The sequence below is a fragment of the Ammospiza nelsoni genome, chromosome 1, assembly GCF_027579445.1.
Source record: "Ammospiza nelsoni isolate bAmmNel1 chromosome 1, bAmmNel1.pri, whole genome shotgun sequence".
Classification (NCBI taxonomy): Eukaryota; Metazoa; Chordata; class Aves; order Passeriformes; family Passerellidae; genus Ammospiza; species Ammospiza nelsoni.
The window spans coordinates 137,010,151-137,020,306 of record NC_080633.1 but is presented as its reverse complement, the minus strand read 5'-3'; the positions used below and the strand labels follow the sequence as shown (position 1 = coordinate 137,020,306).

General features: G+C 41.8%; 1 long non-coding RNA gene across 1 annotated transcript; it reads left to right on the top strand.

Annotated features, from left to right (window-relative positions):
• Window positions 1-629: 629 nt before the first annotated feature.
• Window positions 630-2,182, top strand: LOC132079419 (uncharacterized). Its single transcript, XR_009419411.1, has 3 exons — window positions 630-856; window positions 1,598-1,639; window positions 2,030-2,182. It is a non-coding gene; the product is annotated as an uncharacterized LOC132079419 (long non-coding RNA).
• Window positions 2,183-10,156: the final 7,974 nt, after the last annotated feature.

Sequence of the window (10,156 nt, the reverse complement as noted above, 5' to 3'; positions counted from 1 at the left end):
GGAATACAAACCTCTGTTCATTGCACATACAGTATGTCCTGCTAAAATACTGAAGGAGATAAAACTCCAAGCATTCCTGCAGGAGTTAACACTAAAAAATTGAACCACTGGAATCTACCACATTCATTTTTTTTTAATGTCTCCAGCATCTGTAATGAGTCCTTTATTACTAATTTATGTCAAACACTTGCTGGCTTTGTGACACCAGCTCTAGGAAAATCTTCCACTTGCTCTTACCTTTTCTTTCCACTAGTCTAAAGGAAGGTTTGCTAACAGTCCTTCCTTGCCTACCTTTATATTCATTCTCTATGTATCCCAGATATTTAACACTTTATCCTGGGTGCTGGTTAAGCACCAGGTGCACAAGATCCACACTGTAAGCCAGGTGCTTGATGAGGCTGGAAGAGGAAATAAGTTGAGGTGGAGCCATTGCCAGCTGTCCCTGGGATCCTGCCCTAGAGGGAGGATCTGCTGAATGGGAGAGCTGCCTACAAAAAAGTGCTTAAATTCAAGTATTGCACAGATTCCCTGACCATTAACTTGCAGAGGAGACAGGAAAATGGAAGTAGTTATGTGAAGGGCTTTAAAAATGCAGCAGGTGTAACACTCATTTTATATCTGTAGCTAAATCTATATAAATCCTCAAGTCTGCAGAAGCCAGGTGCCAACATCTTAAACAAGCAAATTTCCAGTAACAACCATCTGCTTTTAGCCAGGATGTTTGGGAGACTGGAGAGTCAAATCAGCCTTCCACATCACCTGAAAGCTCTCCCATTTCTGTTCCCAAGCAGGGAGATGATCTTACCTGCACAATGCACATCATGTTTTGTTCCTGGAAAACAGACCATGGATGCAGGTAAAGCAAGCCATGCTTGGCTTGCACCCCCCTAAACCTGGGAAAGATGATATTTTGGGGCAAAAGGAGGAGTATTTTGGCATTCATTTACATGAATTTTCTTTAAAATTCCTCCCATTTCTTGTGACCTGGTGTAGGCCAAGAATAAGAAAGAAATAAATGTGCTCCTTGGGAGCATTTCAGTAATACCTAGCAAAAAGTTGTCTCTGGCAGAGATTATTTCAGCAGGATCCAGAGAGGATTTAAAATCCAAACAGAGACAGGAAAGCAGCCCAGCACTCCGTTTGAATTGGTGGTAGAATGAAATCAAGTGACACAGCAGCACATGAGAACTCTCAACAAATATGGTATTTTAACAGGGGATTATATCATGACTGCTCCTTTTGAGAGTCTGCAGGGACATAAAGGAGCATAAATTACACAGACACTGGCCTGCACTGTGTCTCCAGATTCTAGCAGTACCCAATGAATGAGAGAGGGGAGGCACAACCAGTCCTCTCAGCTCCTGCTTTGATGATAAAAGGTCTGTGACAGCAGGTATAGTCTCAGTCCTGTTTCCAGGGTTTGGGCCATGAAGGAAGGTCAGCACAACAGCTGAATAAGCTTGCTATGTACCCACAAGAGCTTAAGGAAATGGGTCCTGGTTTGGGATCCTCAGGGAAAGTGAAGTTATGGGCCATCTCATAGCCTGCCATGAGACAGCACCTGGATTTGCAGAGTTTTCTGTCTTCATCTTTGCAGACTCTGCCTCCCATGTTTGTATCTGGCCCCTGAAGACAGCAGGTAATGTGTTTTGCAACTCCATCCCACGTGCAGTGAAAAGCTGCATAGGTGTGGCTGTGCATGGGGGTTTCTGCAGGTGCAGCTCAAGTCCTGCTCTCCCCTCTGACGTGAGCTCAGCCCTGGGAGAACTCCTCCCAGCTGCAGCTCATCTAATTGGAGGCATGAACAACTGGGTCTGTAATTAAGAAAGCACTGAAAGCATGGGTGTCTAGATTGGATGCTTATCAGCTACACGTCAGACTCCCTCTACCAGCAGAATCATGTTGTGAATCTATTTGTGGAACCTGATTTATAAAGAATAATAAGACAGACAAATTATGTCAACTTATGGCAAAATCCATGTATTTTTCTTTCAGTTCAGATTCCAAAATGCTGTTTTCTTTCTCATAGGGCTATTTTTAATGGCAGAGCCTATGTGTACCCTACCCAGGCCTGGAAGGAATGCCAGGACAGCTAAAAGCAATGCAATTATGTAGCCCTCCAGAAGGTCAAGCAAAAAAATATATGGTGCTCACTGATATTTATTAACCATTTCTAAACCTGGACAGAGCCAGGGGATTACAATGGTAATCTCTTCCTTCTTACCACTTTGGGTAGAAACTATTGTTTCCTATTCAATCTGTGTCTTCATATCTGACTCAGTGTCAGCTGGAAGATCCTGGTGTCATCTGCTAGTAAACCAAATTCTGTTAAAACTCTACAAAAATATCAGACACCATCTTATCAGTCTACATTCTCACTATTTCTGCTGCCATTTCCTTAAATACGAAGCACTTAAGGTTGTGAGTAGCCACAGACCCAATGGTTACATCTATTCTGTTATGCTGAAAAGGCCTTAAGGCCACATGAATTGCCCTCAGGAGTATTTCAGATTTCTTTCTAAGATAAGTCGTTTAGTTTAGTAAAGTGGAACAGTCCTGGCTTGTTTGCTCTGCTTTCAGCCTTTGGTGCACTCTTCCTCTATGCTTCTCCCCCTGCAGTGACACCACATGGCTGACAGCAGACAGAAATGTCACCCACAGAAGAGAATAAGTGAGGAAATCTTTCTTGGGAAAACTCCTTGGCACTCATTCTACCAGTGGATAACCAGGTGCAAGGTTCTTGTAGTTAGTCACAGCCCTATCTGAACCCGTCCCTTGCTCCTGTCTTTGCCCTGGGCATTTTTTATTCTGTGTTTGGCATAGAGTTGCAGTCCTTATGTTTTAAACTTCTCCAAGTAGCACAACCAGGCACTGGCTCTACTTTGTGGTTGCTGGTGCAATGCAGAAATCCTCTTTCTTTCTTCTGGGGATGGAGATACCAAGAGTGACCCATTTGCAGAAGCAATGTCTAACTTTGTAGAGGAATGTGATAGCAGAAACAAATGAAATTAGCAAAACTGCTACTTTGACTAGCAAAAGCAATGTACATATTCAGATAAAATAACAAATGCACCATGGCCCGTCTTATTTCTTTACTTCTGGGGAGTGTTCTGGGATTTTGAACTAACAGACATTACACAGCTTAGAGTTCCTCCCTTTCCCAATGTCTGCTGTAAATGGATTTTCTGGTAACATCTACCTAAGTCCAAAAGGTCAGATGAAGGTTATTTTGGAACAGTTCCTCTCATGCCTATGTTAACATTATACCTAAACTATCCTGTCTTGAAACAAGCCTGTGCTTCCAGGAGCTACAAATGCTTACATATGTATATGTACACATATTTACATATGTACACACTTACATATGTACACATATTTACATTGATATCTATTTACACTGCTTTTGTTTAGTCTGGATTAATGAGACACAGAAAACCAGAATAGAGTTTATAGATTGCTGAAGCCTCTGTATTTCTCCATTTTATAATAGTTTTCCATATTTCTGCTTCCCCTTCTGCCAGTAGTGGCTAACAAACTGTGTACACAAAAAAAATACAGTAGCTAGCTATAAACCTCCAGGTTTTTAATAGTTTTAACACTTAAATATCTCTGTATCATTCAAATTTCAATATGAGTTTTATTCCAGTTTCTTTCTCACTTTGATTTTTGATAGCTGATCCTACTGAAGTGACTTTGAAAGATATCACATTGACATCTTTGACTCATTGGCATAATAGAAGAAGGAGAAATGAAAGCCTATTGTTTTGTATAGGAAGAAGTAAAAATACTGATTTTTTTTTATATTGCAGAAAATAGCTAGAGGGGGATAGACAGAATTCATCAACACTTGATTTAAATTGCTGTATCTTCATTTTCTATGTGAACCAGTACATGCTTATTCCTGTAGTATGCAGACTGTGTGCTTATCACCAAAAGCTTCAAAAGTATGTGGGTGTAGTCAACATCTGTGATTGCTTTCCTGAATGTTCTGGGCTGTTGCAATCTTCTCATAACAGAGGCAAAGGGAAACACCTTTCACTGTGCATGTAAGGCAAGAAATGCACATTTGTAATAAGTTCAATTTGTGCCTGTCTCATGGTTTCCATTTTTAGAATCCTAAATAAATATTTTTATCCTACCAGGCTTCCCTGAAGAAAGTAGATAGCTTTACCTCCACTGCACAAATGGGAAGACTAAGGCAGAAATATAATACATATTACATATAATACAATAATATAATACAATTACATATAATATTATTACAAAATATACCTCTAATTCAGAAGTCAGAAATCTGTATCACCTAATCCTGAATACTCAGCTGAGTGGTCAAAATGGACCAGTATACTTCAGGAATACCACAGTGACTCTTCACAGAGATATAGCTGCATTTTTTATACACAGAAAATAGAAAGGAACAAAAGTACATCAGGGCTTCTTACCAATATATATTCACATTTTTGAATAATAAATATATTATATGCTGCTTCTGAAGTCCATACCAGCTCTGTTTTATACAGTCAGTACCCATTTCTGATTAAATCATCCTGCAGTCCATTTTTATTTATTACTTGACATAGAAATATTTTTTCCTCCATTTGTGAACTACTTGTGGATCACTATTTCCGTTAGTTTGGCCTCGATGACACATTTGCCACCAAAGAACAAAGCCTTAGAATGAGTTCTACCCAGCCTTGGGCTACTCCTTTTATCTCACTTTTTAGAAATTTTTTGACATTGATACAGAAGCAAGGGGTGGAATATTTTGCCCTCTATACCCCTGTTCAGTACTGCTCAATATTATTTGAGATGTGGAGTTCTAAGAAAAAAGGGATTGGCTGTGTAGGGCAGATGACCCTCTCCTGCCCTTCCCTCATGCCCAAGCTCTTCTGTGCCTCTGGCCAGGGCACCACTCTGAACTGGGTATGCTGAATAACCTATGGGCCAGGGGAGTGCTGCCTGCTCCAGCTGCTCCACAGCTAATTTTGAGCACTAGACATGCACAGATGCTCCTCTACCAGCACTAGAGATCTTTCTAGAACAGGGAAGGTTTTGTGAACCCATAAATTCATAAAGGCCAGAAAGGAGGGTTGCAACCTCTGTCTAACCCAGTCTCCTGTATGGTGCAAGGGAAGTTAACCCTTTTTTCCACTATCTTCATTTGACCAAGGTCCACAATCCCCAGAGGACTCCACCAACATCTAAGGGTGAGAGATGTCCCTGGGCCTCCATGAATCTTTCTGCTCCGCTCAGGAATGAGCCAGAGCTGGGCCTTTGCTTGGGTCTCAGGGCAGACTGGAGATACTGTCCCTGCAGCCCCTGTAGCTGAGTCTGCTCTCAGCCTGATTCAGGAAACCACAATGGTTTCACACCCATGAACCACACACGGCTAAAGTGCTGCTGGCCAGCAAGCCCTGGCTAGCACAGGTTTGAGAGGGGTGGCTCAGGTCTAGCCTCAAATTCTCATCACCTCTCTTATTGTCTCCTGGCCTCCTTCACCTTCCTTTAACTCTTGTCCATTCCCTACTGGCTTCACTGCAGAGGCAAAAACTGGACTGACAAACAATTAATTGATCATTTACTTCTTGCAACACAAGTACTTTTCCTTAGATACTGAACTAATAATATACAGTGTGGGAAGGGAAGCTGATCTCCTGCTAAAATTCCTGCATGAAGTTTGATAGAAGTCAAATATGCTGTGACACATCAGATTTCACCCTGAAAAAGAGAAAGAATACCCCAAAGGCTTTGAAGTCTAGTGCTACAAAGATGGTCAGAGTGGGATTTGGAAATTCTGTCACCTTCATTTCAAGCAGTTACATCTACTGTGGTTGCAATTTTAAGGTAAACTTCATGGTGAACATCCTTAAATTAGTTTGGATATCAATTTAGACATACAGTTACACACACCTATTTTTAAGGACAAGGATATTGATCTTGGCAAGGCAATAAATTCCAGTAATATCTCTCTGTAGAATAAAGCCAAGACAATTCAAACACAATTTTTTTTTGTCTTCACAACATTTTTCCAAAACTATGATATTGTTGGACAAATAATTCTGATTTATATTCAACAAGAGTAGTAAAAAGATTTTATAGAGGAGACAGCCAGAGTGATATTTTCCTATAAATCACAATGATTTTTACTGCCACAAGATCCCACAGCTCAACTTCAAATACAACTGAGCTGTAAACTGCATGGCTGAAGCTGCATTCCTTCTGGATGAGAAGCATGTTTCCCTTTCTCAGTGAGTGACTCCACATTCCTATCAGTGTCTAGCAGATAATAACAATATCCAAACAAAAGCAATTTTTAGAGCTGGTAGAGCAGTGATGGGAAAACATGTTCAAAGTGGTGTCACTCCATTGCATATCATTCTTCTGGAAAAAAAAAAAAAGAGAGAGAGAGAGAGAGATAAGGAAGGTGCATACCAGACAGTAAGTAATTTTTTTCTGTCATGTTTCTGTTTGTTCTCTTCTGGGATAAATTTTCCTGCTGATAGAATATGGAAGAATATGACTGGAACAAGAGCAGTATTTAACTGACCTGGGACACAGCACTCCTGATCTTTTATATAACCCACAAGGCACCTGAATCAGGTAAAGGGAACTGGGAAATATCTGTATTCACTTCTTAACCTAACAAAGGGAAATCCATCAAGGACTGTTGAAATTCAAATAACACCAACCTCTTATATACTATTAGGCATGTGTTCCCCAAGGAATGCTGACACTTCTTCCACAGTTCTTTCATTTTCTCCCTTGAGAACCATACTCACCAAAGCCAGGTGCCCGAAGCAGGGCCAAGGGTGCAGTGTTGTGATCTGACTCTGGAATAGATTTAGACAAAGGTCTCCTAGGCTCAGGATATGCTCTTGCTCTTCCAATGCCTCACTGAGAGCTGAGATGAGCATGCACCCCAAACAGAAATTGAACGTTAGTTTACTGCAGACCATCACGTACCCTTTATTTCCTAACTCCAGACATCAGCTCAGGTGGCAAAGGTTCCTGCTCTCAGATTCTCAGGACTCCAACTCACATGTGAAGCCTTATGTCCAACCTGGCCATGACTGCTCTGTGCCAGGATGAGGCTGGGACCACATCCTTAGCTCTGCCTCTCTTGTAGGATGTGGAAACCAAAGTGCCCACACTCTCCCTCACACCAGGAGCCCAGGGCAGCCTCACCCCAGAGCTGCAGGCAAACAGTTTTGTCACTGATGTCCCCCTCTTGCTCCTTTTCTTCAACCCACAGCTGTGGGGACAGCTAGGTTCATGGATCATTTGCTAAGTGGTATGGTCAAGTGAAAATGTGAATAGAAAACCACAGATATAAGAAGGCACAGAATATTTTCTAGTGAGAATACAAAAGCCACTTACATGGTTGGTGGTGTGTGGATCATGATTATCCTTAATTTAAATCCAGGGAATGGCAGTTCTGAATCTCCTCTTCACAGCACACTTTTCATCTCAGCTTCTCTCCAGAGCAGGGGCAGATAAAAATGGGATTTGTGTGGGAGTGCAAGCTCTGGATCCTCTGAAAACCTCTGTGTGAATGAAAGAAAGTTCAGATTTAAATCTCTAGTCACAGACAATTTTGGGATGGGGAGGAAATGCACTTATACCAGTATGCTAATACAAATATATCAGTTGTAAACTTCTGGCATGTGCAGAAAGTTGTTGTTCCACAGCTCTTTAAAAGAAAGAACCATTTCCCCAGCTCAGGCCACAATTATCATCACTAAATATTAGCAGGGATAAAAGGCCTTTTATAATTTGCACTTCAGTATGAAATAATACTCCCCTTTATTGTTTAAAAGAGTTTATTTTCCACTTCTATGAATAAAAATGCATCCCAATCAGGAAAACCTTGCAGATTAAGCTACTCTTTGTGGGGCCCAAGAAAAGAAACTTCTTTACCTTGCAGCTATGGACAGTGGGCTTGCAGCTACCTCAGTCAGCTGTGGGGCATGCACCAAGCTTTCCGTGCAGCCATGATATTGCTGTGTGCTTTGAAAAAAAGCAAGTTATAAATTATTAATGATGGTGGCCACAGAGGAATGTGAAAAGGTTTATTTCAGCTTGCCAAAGAGTGGTCACCTCTCACGCCTCAGACCAGCACCACACAGTTCTCAGTCAGCTTTCCCTCCACTTGGCTATTTGGGAAATAAGATCAGTAGAAAATAATGGCCCTGTGCGGCTTAAAAAGACCACAATGAAATCAGTGGACTACACTGTATTGCCTTTATCTCCACTTGCCAAAGCCAACCCATCTTGAGGGTCTTTTTAATCCAGAGGGCCAAATTAGGATGGCTGGGAATGGCCTGGAGGAGTCAGTGCTGTGCCAGAGCCTTGTGTGTACCCAGCCCCATCCCCCACGGGTGAAACCTTGGCTTCCCTCAAGTCCCATTGATTTCAGAGATTTCCCTGGCAGCCATTCCCACAATGCACATCACAATCTGCTTGTCCTTTCCTGAGGAGAGGCTGGGATTTTGGAGGCAGGTCCTCCTTTCCCATGGGCTGTGGAATGCAAGTCTGGGCAGCAAGTGCCCAGCGGCTTCAGCAGCTCAGGGTCAGGCTTGGCCTGGACACCTACAGAAAATCAGTGTGCTCTTCATTGCACAGAGCAGTCAATGCAATTAGCAGCTTTGCACTTGTTTGGGGGATTTTTCCTGACTTTGAAACACCAAGAGGTAAAGAATGTGCTCTAAAGTCAGCACATTTTGGAGGCTCTGCACATAAGAAGTGAAAAAACTTGAATTGCTCTTATGTTGAAACTGTCATGATAGCGTTACATCTACTGAATTTTTCTTAACATCCTCAAGTGGTTCTGATTAAATGCATTTTGATCAAATGAATTTTCTTTCCTTCTACCCTCCACCACCTACAAAGCAGCAAAAGTCAGGCCAGAATTAGGATACTGCACAGTGCGTTCTGGCAGCAGGATAAAGGTCCTGTTAGCCCTCAGATCATCTGGAAGCAAAGCAGTGTGGTTTGGCCATTGCTGTATTTGCCATTCTCTAGGTTAGTTGATGCAGAGCAAGACTTCTATTTGGATCAGCAAACAGAAGTGTGGGTTAAAGAAAAGAAAAATGAAAATACACATTTGCACTTCTGGTAGACAGCAATCTGAACTGATTTGTCATACAGGTCTGAGGAATGGGAAACAGTGTGAATATAAAACTGGAAAAGAAACATCAGTAGCAAACAAGAGAAAATCATTAGGCCAAGAATCAAAACCTGTGGTATTCCACCTGGGACCTGATTTGTCTTTTGAAAGTTTCAGATTGTCACCTCATGACCTGTCAAGAGATTGTCACCTCTTCTACAGCAGGGAAGATGGAGACAGAAATAATGTTATGAGTTTGAGATGTATTGTATATTTTGGCAGCCCCAACACAAGAGTTTGGCACACTGGAGTGAGTGCAGCTGAACTTAGAGATGGTAAATGCAGGAGGGGCTGAGGGAGCTGGGGTGGTTCAGTCTGGAGAAGGGAGAGAGAGCCATGTTCTGCACTGCTGTGCCTGCAGGGTGGATGAGAGACTCTGGGCAGAAGCTGAAGGAGGAGAGGTTCAGAATTTCCCCCTGGAATTTCCCGCTGAGGGCAGTGAGGCACTGGAGCAGGTGACCCAGAGTCTGTGTGAGCGGGGAGTCAACCCCAACCAGGCTTGCTCAGAGCCTTCAGCAATCTGGCCTGACCCTCCTGCTTTGAGCAGGAGATTGGCACACAGGCGTCCTAAATTCCCTTCCAACATGAGTTTTTCTACGATCCAATGATTTATTACATTTTTCCCAAACTGTACATATAAGAAAGCATAAAATAATTTTGCCTAATCTTTTTAAACTCTATTTCATTTCATGTGCCCAGCAAATTCCTTCCTCTGACTGTGAACTTTACTGATAAGCATGTCATTTACTGTGGTGATTTTTTATGATTTGGCACCTTTTTCCCAAAAACCATTCAGAAGTCATTTTATTTCAAAGCAGGCAATCATACACAGTCATTTCAAATGGAAACCACAGGTCATGATGAACTGGACAATTCTCTGATTTTTTGTGAATTAGAAATGGAGATTTAAATAGTCACCACCAAGAATTTTGTCTCCACATTCAATTAATCAGCACTTCTGTTTTTCTCTTTTATTGAGTATAGCTTACT